Source organism: Mus caroli, chromosome 14, assembly GCF_900094665.2.
Source record: "Mus caroli chromosome 14, CAROLI_EIJ_v1.1, whole genome shotgun sequence".
Classification (NCBI taxonomy): Eukaryota; Metazoa; Chordata; class Mammalia; order Rodentia; family Muridae; genus Mus; species Mus caroli.
In genome coordinates, this window is record NC_034583.1 from 89,922,377 (window position 1) to 89,933,181 (window position 10,805).

Genomic DNA, 10,805 nt, shown 5'->3' on the forward strand with positions numbered 1-10,805 from the left:
GATAGAAATAGAATAAAAATGTAATCCTTAAAGGAGAATATATTCGTATCTTGATGTTATTTTATCATGGAAAACGGGACAAATACTTGTTGCAACTGTTGAATATTGACCTGTAGGTATGATTTTAATCCCATATTAATTTCCAAAGATAATTTGTGTGTATTCACATTTCCCAGTGCCTAATGTCACCCCCAGACATGTACCTGTGTGTGAGTGTGCATGCACGTGGGAATGTGTGAATGTGTGTGTGCGTGTGCGCGCGTGCGTGTGCACACGTGTATCTATGCACCCCTGTGCTGTGATGATCTATGCAGTCCTGTAGACAAGTGAATATGCACAAGAATATGCATAGGTAATAGCCAGGCCCTCGGGGATGTCAGATGATGGGCAAGGTTCCACGTTTGGTGACTTCTGCCAAACTGAAGAGTGCAAAGTGAATTTTATCACTCAGAATCAGCTCATTTAGAGATGGGTGCGACAAATAGCTGTTTCACCCAATCCCTTTTGGTTTTGGAGAGTGAGCTAAGGGTTCTTTCATGAAGTAAATCTATCCTTTCAGAATCACCCGGCATGCTGTGGTTGCCTCTCATCTCCAAACTGTTGCCTAGCAAGTAGTTGCTCCTTGAATATTTATCTAGAAGTTCTCTGGCTGGTGGATGAGTAAGTGACAGATAAGTTTCGGAGAGATTGCACAAGCCCCTATCCTCAAGGGGAGCCCAGGTGTTTTCTGCTTTCTTCCTAATTTCTTGTCTTCTCTAAATGAGTTAATCAATTCCTTTTCTCTTTGATCCTTAAGCCTCATTCCTGGAAACGCCACCTATTGTTAGCCAATGGAAGCCTTACCTTCTCTCTTTTCACCTCTTCCCCTAAGCCTTGCTGAGTAACTGGGAAAACAGCGAATTCTCCCGAAAGTCCACTTTGTCTGAACTTGTGGGAGGTTGTGAGTCACCCGACTCCTGAGACACAAAGTTTGCTCAAATATTTACTGCTCTGATCTCTGATTTACTTAATATTAACGCCAATTGTCTGGTTAGCCTTATACCTTTGGTATATATACTAATCTTGTTGTTTGTCTCAGATCCCACACTACCTCAGCATTCTAAATATGGTAAATTTGGGATCCTTTCCAATTAAGGTTATAGACAAAATTAAAAAATACGTTTCTATTTTTTCAGAACACTAGCTTTTATTTCAGACAAAGCCTATTGATTTCCTTATTCTCAAAACTTTCTAATGATCTTTCAGGGTAAGAGATGTTTTAAACACAGATTTTTTTTTCTCTCTCTCCGCAGAAGAAAATTAAGTCCTCAAAAAATTTCCAGAACTATGTTTAACGTTGAGATTTATCTGATTCCTCAGATAAAGTTCTCTGCTCCATATTAAAGACTCATGTCTTCCCACCCCACAGTCACAAAGAACATGTCTTTACATGTCTTTACATTACAGGAAGGACTGACATGGCCTCTCCAATGTCACATTAAGAATGAAGAAAGAATAAGCAAAAGACAAGGATTATGGGATAGCAAGATACACTCAAAAATATTGGCAGTAGCTGTCTCTGTAGTTAAGGGTGATCAAGATTTCCTTTGAACCATTCTGTTTTCTAAATTCTTAAAATAAATAAATAAATAAATATTTAGAGTTAGTAGTCCATCCATGGGCTATTGTTCCCCTCTTCCCCCTTTGCCAGTGCTACTTTCCAAAATTAGGTGGTGGTGGAAGGTTCCAGAGTTGGAGGTGATTGGTGGGATAGATGTGACAATGCTTTGGATGCCAACAGCAGGCTGTGTTTGAAGCCCCCCTCCCCCGCTCTGTACCCCCCCACCCGGACCCGGAACCATTAGAGAGTGGCAGGTGGAGATCCCGGGTTCCCTTTCACTGAAACATTGGATCAGCAGGGTACAAAGGTCCCAATAGCCCTTAAATCAAGCACAACAGACTGCTTTATGGGGAAGAGGGATAGAGTAGAACTTAGCCCAATTGAGAACAAGTCCAGGTTTTTGTGGGTGCTCTCTCTTCCTTTCTGGGTCTGAACACTCTCTCCTGGTGGGTCCCATTTTATGCCTCATTTGTACACAAATGCTCAGCCAATCAGGGCCTATCAGGCTCCACAGAGGAATGTGCCACACAAGTGGTTTTGCCACTAGAAGCCAGCTTCTGAAGCTGAGGTCTGCTCCAGGCTCTGGACAGAGATTTGTCTCCCAGATGGTGTTGGAGAAAGAAAAGTATGACCGAGACCTGCCAGAGACAGAACCACCACTAGAGACCCTCCACAGACAGTGGGACTTTGGCAGTCTTTCACTGTCCAACTTGGGGATCCTCTACTCCTACCTCAAACCTTTGAGACCTGCCAGACCCAACAGCTCCCCTAGACTGTGAGCTGCTCTCTGCACCCTTGCTCTGCAGGAGAGCACTGCCATAGCAGTGATTTGTCTCAGAACAGTGGTTACTCATCAGCAAGTTCCTGGTTAGTACCCAGAGATCAAATCTGTGCTATTAGAATTGTCCTTCTTACATAGCGACTTACTTTTCCATCCAAATGTACACTCTTATGTGACAAACAAAGGTCCCCTCTTACTTGTTCACAGTCTACTGTTTGTCCCTTCTGTTCTTGGAGGAGGGACAAGATAAGAATTCACCTGGAGAGTGGAAAATTGATTGTCCCATTGCTTTTGAAGCAGGTATAAATGAAAAGACAGCATATGTGTAGATAGGAGCAGATAAGTAACCATTGCACATGTGAACCCCATCAGATACAGAAAGCTGGGGAGGATGTACCACTCCTATAATCTTAACACTTGGTCAGCCCCAAGCAGGAGAATGGAGAGTTTGAGGCCAGGCTAGAAAACATTGAGAACCTTGTCTCAAATAGAAGGATAAAACAAAATAAAAAATTAAAAAGCACCACAAGAGAAAGGTGTGTGCTTGTCATGGGGGTTTAGCACAAAGGGGCCGCTAATTTACAAATGGGATGACTAAGAACAAGATAAAGGTAGAGGACACATAGTGTTCAAATTCTGTATCATGGATTGTGATGGCAAAATAGTACATACCAAATACCTCCAATTTCTTTATCTGGATTTTAGATTCTGATGTTTTTATTTAATTTAAAGTTATTTTCATCTTGATTTCATAGCTTTATACGAGCAGAGATTTATTATGTCTACTTTCATGTTTATATACTTAAGTAAGAGAATAAAAATAACCTAAGACAAATGACTACCATGCTTAAAGCAACAGGACTATTAAGAACTGACTCCATGTGGTCACTAATTATACCATCAGGGCAGACAACTCAATTCCATCACCTGCTGGAACTTTAGATTATGGGGAGGCAGACGGATCACAAGAGAATGACAGAGAAAAGTATTCTCTAACAAATCTCTCAGACCACTTTATAGTGAGGAGCGAAGAGACGGCCTCATCAAACTTCTACAACCAAGGATTATTTTTAAATTTATTATTACTATTGTTACTATTATTATTATTATGCTGTGTGTGTATTTGTAGGTTCACAGTGTGTGTGCAGGACAGCATGTGTCATGATGGCATGTGGAGGGCAGAGGGTAGAGTTGGTTCTCTTCTATTCCTACTACTTCTACTTCTATTCCAGGTAGCCAAGCTTTTGTGGCAGGTGACTTTACCCATGAAACCACCTCACTAGCCCCAAGCAGGGCCTTTGGATCGTCCCTTCAGGGAGCTGGGAACAGCATCCTTTCTTAACTTGGTTCAGAAGTGAATTCTGGGCAGTGAGTCTTCTAGCTTAGTAACATTGACCTATTCTTTAATCTTGCTGCTGAATCTATCCTCATACTCTAATCTTTCCTTAGCATGTGTTTTCTAAAATTCTTTCAGAATACTCTCTTTGGGCTTTTTTTTCATACTGTTGCTTCTTTGTTCACAGTTTCATAACTGTATATAAATGGGTGATGTATCCGGATTGCACTTACCTCCTGCCTTCTGTCATCTTCTCCCACCTCCACCAACCCTCCTCCCTCTTATAAGTCCTTTATCTATAGTCATTGTCTTTTTGTTTTGTCTTGCAACACATTGAGTTCAACCTGGGACTTCCATATAAATGTGAGTGTGGAATTCTCCACTGGCACCTGCAGGCTCATCAATACTACACAACAGAAGACAATCCTCTCCACCACCTAGTAGCCACTAATAACCAATTAACTCCTCTGGGACACATAGGGTCCCCTGCGCCCCTCCCTAAATCCATGACTAATAGTTGACCAGCCAAGTTTAGTGTAGGCAACCATAGCTGCTGTGAGTTCATGATTGCAACAGCCATGTCACAGACAGCCTGTAGGCTTTCAAAGCACTTCTGCCTGTCATCTCGCTCTTATGTGTTTTATGCTCCCTCTTTTGTGGCGTTCTCCGAGCCTTAGAGATAGAGATGCTGATCTTATGTTCAGATCTAAGCACTGAACGCCCATTTATTCTTAACACCTTAAGCAGAAGACTTACAGTGAATGTCTAGTTTATAAGACTTACTGTGAAAAGTTCCAGAAGGCTGTTAATAGGCACATTGATACCTGCTTTCTCGTTCCAGCAGAAGACAATGGCAGGTAACTCTAGCAAAGCTAGACTGTGATCACTATAAATTGGCTTATTCATTCATTCCGTCAACAAAGATTTGTTAGCTTTTCCTATGGTTTATAATTTATAACTTATTAGAATAAAGAGCTTCCAGCGACAATCCATTTAAAGGACATGCAGATTAAAGGGGTTAGGACAAAGACACTGGAGTTTCAGAAGGATTCGTGAAAAGCTCCTAGAGAACAATGCTGGCTCTGGATTCTGTTGGCTTGGAAGCCATAGCGCCTTAAGTAGAGAATAGTCAATGTAAGTAGAGGGGGCAAGCTGCAGAAGGGGGGAGCAGGTAAGTAAGCGCCAATGCAGGGAATCTACAGAAAAGAAATGCAGACAGAGTTTACAGGTGGTTCAACTCCTGGAAGACAAGGACAGTGTTTGCTTTACAAGGGCTCAGTCATCACCCAAGGTGATGATCAAGTCTCACAAACCACAACAGTACACTGCTGTTTCTGGGGAACTTGGTGGTGGTGGTGGTAGTCATAGTGACAGTGGCAGAGATGATGAGAGAGGTAACATGAATAGGATGATCTGATAAGAGGCACCAGGAGAGAAAGAGGTGACTCAGGAGGCAGGGCCAGTTATTGGGAAGGGGAATTAAGAGCCACACTTTTTCTTTGTTTGTTTTTAATTTTCTATTTCATGTGTGTGGCTATTTGTCTTCATGTATGACTGCGTTATGTGCATGTCTGCCCAGGGAGGCTAGAAGAGGGCATTAGATCTCCTGAAACTGGAGTTACAGACAGTTGTGAGTTCTTAAAAAAATAATCTTTGTTATCCATCAGCTAGTGTTATATGGGACAAAATTTTCATGTATGTATTATTTTCTTCCTCTAGTAGTTGCATCTAGTTTGAGAATTCCTCTCGCTTATAATTTCTGCTCATGATTCTTCATCAGCTTGTTAATTATTTTCTGGAAGCTAAATACACAGGCGTGGATTTGGAATGTAACATGCTAGCAGACAGTATGAGGTGGTGGAGGATATACCAATAGTTTTGATTTCTATGGGCTAAGGTTTCGACCTGGTTCTGGTAATGGACTTAGAGGAGCCTTGAAGAAGCTTGAGTTTCAGCCTTCATCCTGAAAGGGAGACAGGAGGATGACAAGATCTAACAGGGTTTTGGGGAGGGTGTGGGAACTTGTCACCCTGATTAGAACAGGGCACTCACTGACTCTGTAGCGCTAATCGATTGGTATTTTAGCCTTACAGGGCTATGTCCCAGGAGAGAAGATGTGCACAGTGTCTTCATCTCTTTTCTAGTTTTGCTCATTCATTTTGTTCTCCAGGTCCTTCACTTCTGAAGGCCTGTGTTTCTCTGTTCCCTTTCCGGAGACCATCAGATGAATCCATCAGCATCTGACTATCAACTCTTTCTGTCTAAGGGTGTCCATCCTGTGGTCCACATAGTGTCCAAAATAGCTATGGATGTAGCCCAACAAAAAACTGTAAACTCACTCAAAATGTTAAGAGAAAAACAAACAAAATGCGGTTATAGTTTTTGTTTGGATTTTTTTGTTTCCCAAGTGTGGACTTTATAGGTAGAATCATATTGTGATGCCAGAAAGATGGATTCCACCTCTAGGTGTCAGTGAGCTGCAACATCCAAGTGAGCGGGCAGTTGAGGCTCTTGTAATTTCAGTACAATCTCAAATTAAGTCATTTAGTCCTACTTGGGAAACAGGAAACTGGTGCTTTTATACTATCTGGTGTAAGTGTGTGTGTGTGTGTGTTTGTGTGTGTTTGTGTGTGCCATTTTTCAAACCATACAAAATATCTAACTCCAACCAATAAATGAGCTGCATGGAAGCTAGCCAACAGAATTCAAGGCATCACTATCACAATAGAAGAAATAAAGAATTAAAAAAAAAAGCCACTTCTAGAATTTAGTTACAGAGCTCATCACAATTAGGAAAATTGACCCACATTCCATTTGTAAATTCCTTGAATTCATTGGGATTGGGAATTTAAACGTGCTTTTCTTTATCTTTTATGATTTGTAGAAACATGGACTTCTTTCCTCCCAATCACAGCATAACGACTCACATTTTTTACTGAAATTTTGGAGTTTTTAAATGAATTTTAAAAAACATAGAAGATTGAGCAGCCTATTTCATGACACAGTAGCAGACTTCCAAAGAAGCATGGTTGTAGGCCAAAATGTATTAGACTTTTAATCGACACACTGAAAAAGCATCTGTGTATTCAAAATAGAGACATTTCAATAATTTAATATAGTTATTACAATTAAAAAGCTGTATGTATAGCAATTTGACTAGATGCAAATAAAATAAAAGAGTGGCAGATACCACTTCATGAGTGGTTACTAGTCCTGTTTAATTTTCATAGTTATCCTATCAGCCAGGTACTCTGGCTGCTAGTACTTAACCCATGAACAGATCAGGCCAGCTGTGTTAGAAGAGGCATCCATCTTCATACAGCTGAGAAGTGGCTGAATCAGGGGCAACACAGACAACTCTCATCTAGAGCTGTAGCTCTAGAAGAGGCAGTCATCAACAGCCATTATCTCTCTAGAGATAAAACTTTAAGCCAGGCAATGTCCCTCAGAAATGAGGGGAACGGGCTAGGAAGATGGTTCAGCCCAGAAACCTATTCACCCCCTGGATCTCACACAGAAAGCTGGATATTATGATGAGCATCTTCAGTCTCAGTGCTCCAACCCTAGCAGCAGAATGGGCTGGGATTCCATAGTCTAGCCAGCCTGGAAAAGCAAGAATGAGCCTGCCTCAACAGGTGGAAGATAGATTCCAAAAATTGATCCCAGACCTCCTCATTAGATCATAGCAGTCATGAACCTGCTGTAGAACATGTGCACCAACACTCACATACACAAATAAAAATAGGCATATACAAGACCGCACACAAGTATGGAGAGAGAGATCACTGTGTAGCACTGGCTATCCTAGAGCTCACTATAAAGTTAAAGCTGGCCTCAGACTCACAGAGGTCCTGATCCTCCTGCCATTGCCTCCTGAGTGCTGGGGTTAAAGTCATGCATCATCATGCCAGGCAATAAATATTTTTAAAATAACAAATAATTTACTTTGTAAGATGTTAAAGCTTCTGATTTAATCATTTATAATTTATAATCATTTATAATTTATAGGCATTCATAATCATTTTATGTTATAGTCACCTAAATTTGTCTATAAAAACTTTAACTGAATTTAGAATTTTGTCTGTCATCACAAGAAAAAAAAACCCAGTACTAATTAGCAACACACACTCATATATATATGTATATATATATATATATATATATATATATATATATATATATATATGTATGAGGAAATGGCTGTATATACATACATATATATATAATATATGTACACACATATATGAAATAAAACATTTTAACATAAAACACACACACATATACACATACATGTCCATTTTTGAACATTTAAAGTCACTGAACTAAATTTTTTTCTCATTACTCTTACAAAAACTTCGTGCCAGAAAACAGCATGAACTTGTAAGTGGAAGTTAGAAGCTGCAAATGATTTCCCCTGGGCTAAAAACAGTGTATAGACTTGGCTACTGATTTTTGAAGGGTTGGTGGGAACGGAGGTGGGTGGTGTGCTGTAGTGAATTTTACTGCCCTTTCACTCCCCAAACATTGTTTGGCTTATTGGCCCTTTCAATGCTCAAAGCCAGCCATTTCCAGGTAAGCCTCAAAACTCCTTCCTTCTCATGTAATTCTTGTGCGTTTTCATCATTTAAGGACCCTCGGGTGACCCCAGAGCATGCTGGCTAGCTAGACGAGTCACAGCAACAAGGGAAAGTACTGCAATACACAGTGTGGAGAGCAACTGAGGACTACACTACAGACACTACGTCTGGAGTGGGGAAGCTTAGTCAGGCAAGGGTGAATACAGTGCGGGATCTCGGTGCTGGGCAAAGAACACACCCTGGAATAGCTTCAGAGAAATGGTGCATTTATTGTCGTATTTACGTCCCTGGGATGGTGACTCGGGGCTCTGGGCAGAGGTTTATGTGGCCGTTTACCATTGGTCAGGAAAGGGGTATTGGACGATGCTTCATCTACATAATCGGAGGCTGTAGGGAAGTGGGTGGGGTGGGGTGGGGTGGGGTGGGGTGAGGGAACCTTATAAGGTCAATCAATGAGTGAAGCCTGATAACTGTCAGGGAAATAAATCCCTGCTGTAGTTGACGGTGGGGGAGACACTTTGTGGTGCCAGGTTGGGAGAGGGGAGGTAGCCAATTCCTGATATCTTCAGGTTTGAGATATCTGGGGCTGAAGCTCTCTCAAACCTTCTTCTGTAAACCTGGGCCATGACGGTCCCACGCACGTCCACCATACGTATACATCTACACAAAAAGGACCCCTGTGAATCTATTGGAAGCACCCAGATAATCTAGGGTTATCTTCTTATTTTGAAGTCAGCTGATTAGCAAAATGCTCCAAGCACCGTGCAGGACATATGCTGAAGTTCTGCAGAAGCAGTGAATGGACAAGTGTTGTGCCACCGCAAACACGAGCGTTCCTTCCTGTAAAGCGTACCCAGTTTTGGAATAAATATGATATTTAATTTTGCACATTCACACTGTCATGGTTATGGTTTAGTGCAGAACATGAGCTCATACACTCCAAACTCATGGGCCAATTGTGTAGCCAATGGCTTGCGTTCATCCTAAGTGGGTCAACTTTTGTGAACATAGATTAAAAAGCAAATGAGTTTCACCATCATACTTTTAAAGACAGAAAATATTCTTTGAAATCACTTGGTCCCCAAAGCTCAACATTAATGCTTTTGCTGGTCATATGAAAATCAATATTTGTGCATTCCTTGTGCTCCTTCACAGTTTGACTTTATTTTGTACATTAGTGATATCTTTCTGAATGCTGAAGAGCAGCTTGTTAGCTATAATACTTTCTACTTGCTTAAAACAAACATACACGCACACACACGCACACATACACACACACACACACACACACACACACAGAGGCATGTACCCTGCTCCTCTCTTGTTAATGGACTAGAAGTTTTAGTCAAAATGGAAGACTTTGTCGTACAGATATTAACACAGTAATCTTCATACATTATTGCTTCAAAGAGATACTTTGAGAGATAAAATAGCATGCACTTTCTGGGAAAATTAATATGTAATCTTCTGAAAGTCTGCCTCCTGCCTTGATCCTCCCAGCCGGCCCAGGGCTTCATTTCCTTTGTTTTGGTCAGAGTCCTAATGCAACTGTGGAGCTGTCTCTGTTAGTACCTCTTAAGAGGCAGTGGAAGCTTTGGAGCTTTTAAATAGGTCTAAATGGTTTTCAGTTCTGATTTGCAGTAGTCAGGGAGACCCTAAGGGTGGAGGGCGAAGCCTTCTTTGTAAGTCCTCACAACTCCATCACGGGCTTAGTTGAGGTTTCATTATAAATAAAAAATACAGTAGTTAACCATGAGTTGCCTGTAAAAATGAACAGAAAACAAACATTCTTTCTATGGGAAAATGGCACAAATTCCAACTGATTTACCCTTGCAAGGTCGTCTTTTACCCGAGACTCAGTCTAGAAAAGTAAGAATTCTAAAAGATATCTCTTAACGGGGAAAACTTTACTTAAAATTGGAAAAATTGTCTCGTTGACCCCAAGGGTCGATGCATCAATAAAAATAAATTAGAGCTGAGCCTTAAAACACTCATTCTCTCCCACTCCCCAAGTGTCTAATTGTTTTGGGTGCCTGATTTAGTGTAAGCCACTAAAATATTATGTTTCCCTAAGCTGTAAATTAAAACAGGCAGCTCAGAGAGCGCGTGTGGGTCTTCCATTTCCAAGCTTGGTGGGGCACACCGAAATGGATGAGTCAGTCCGAGAGGACCCAGCTTGTGAAGTGGGTGAGCACGTTTGCTTGAGTCTGGTCTCCTAATGAGCAGAAACACATAGAGCATGCCTCATGCTCGCACATGGGATTATTTTGGAGAGCAAATGAGTGCGCAAACCCACACAAAATTCCTCTGCTCTCACTAGCCAGATTCTGTGAGCTGCTGGCCAAGAGTGAGCAGCCATGCGAGCTGCTCTCCAACCTACTCGGCTCCACAGAAATTCACCCAGGAGACGCGTTGTCCCCTTTTGCGTTTTCAATTCATGTTATTTTCTGAATATTGCCTGTCTGTCAATGTTGGAGAGAGGTAAGGGTTATGATAGAAGGGAGAGCTTCC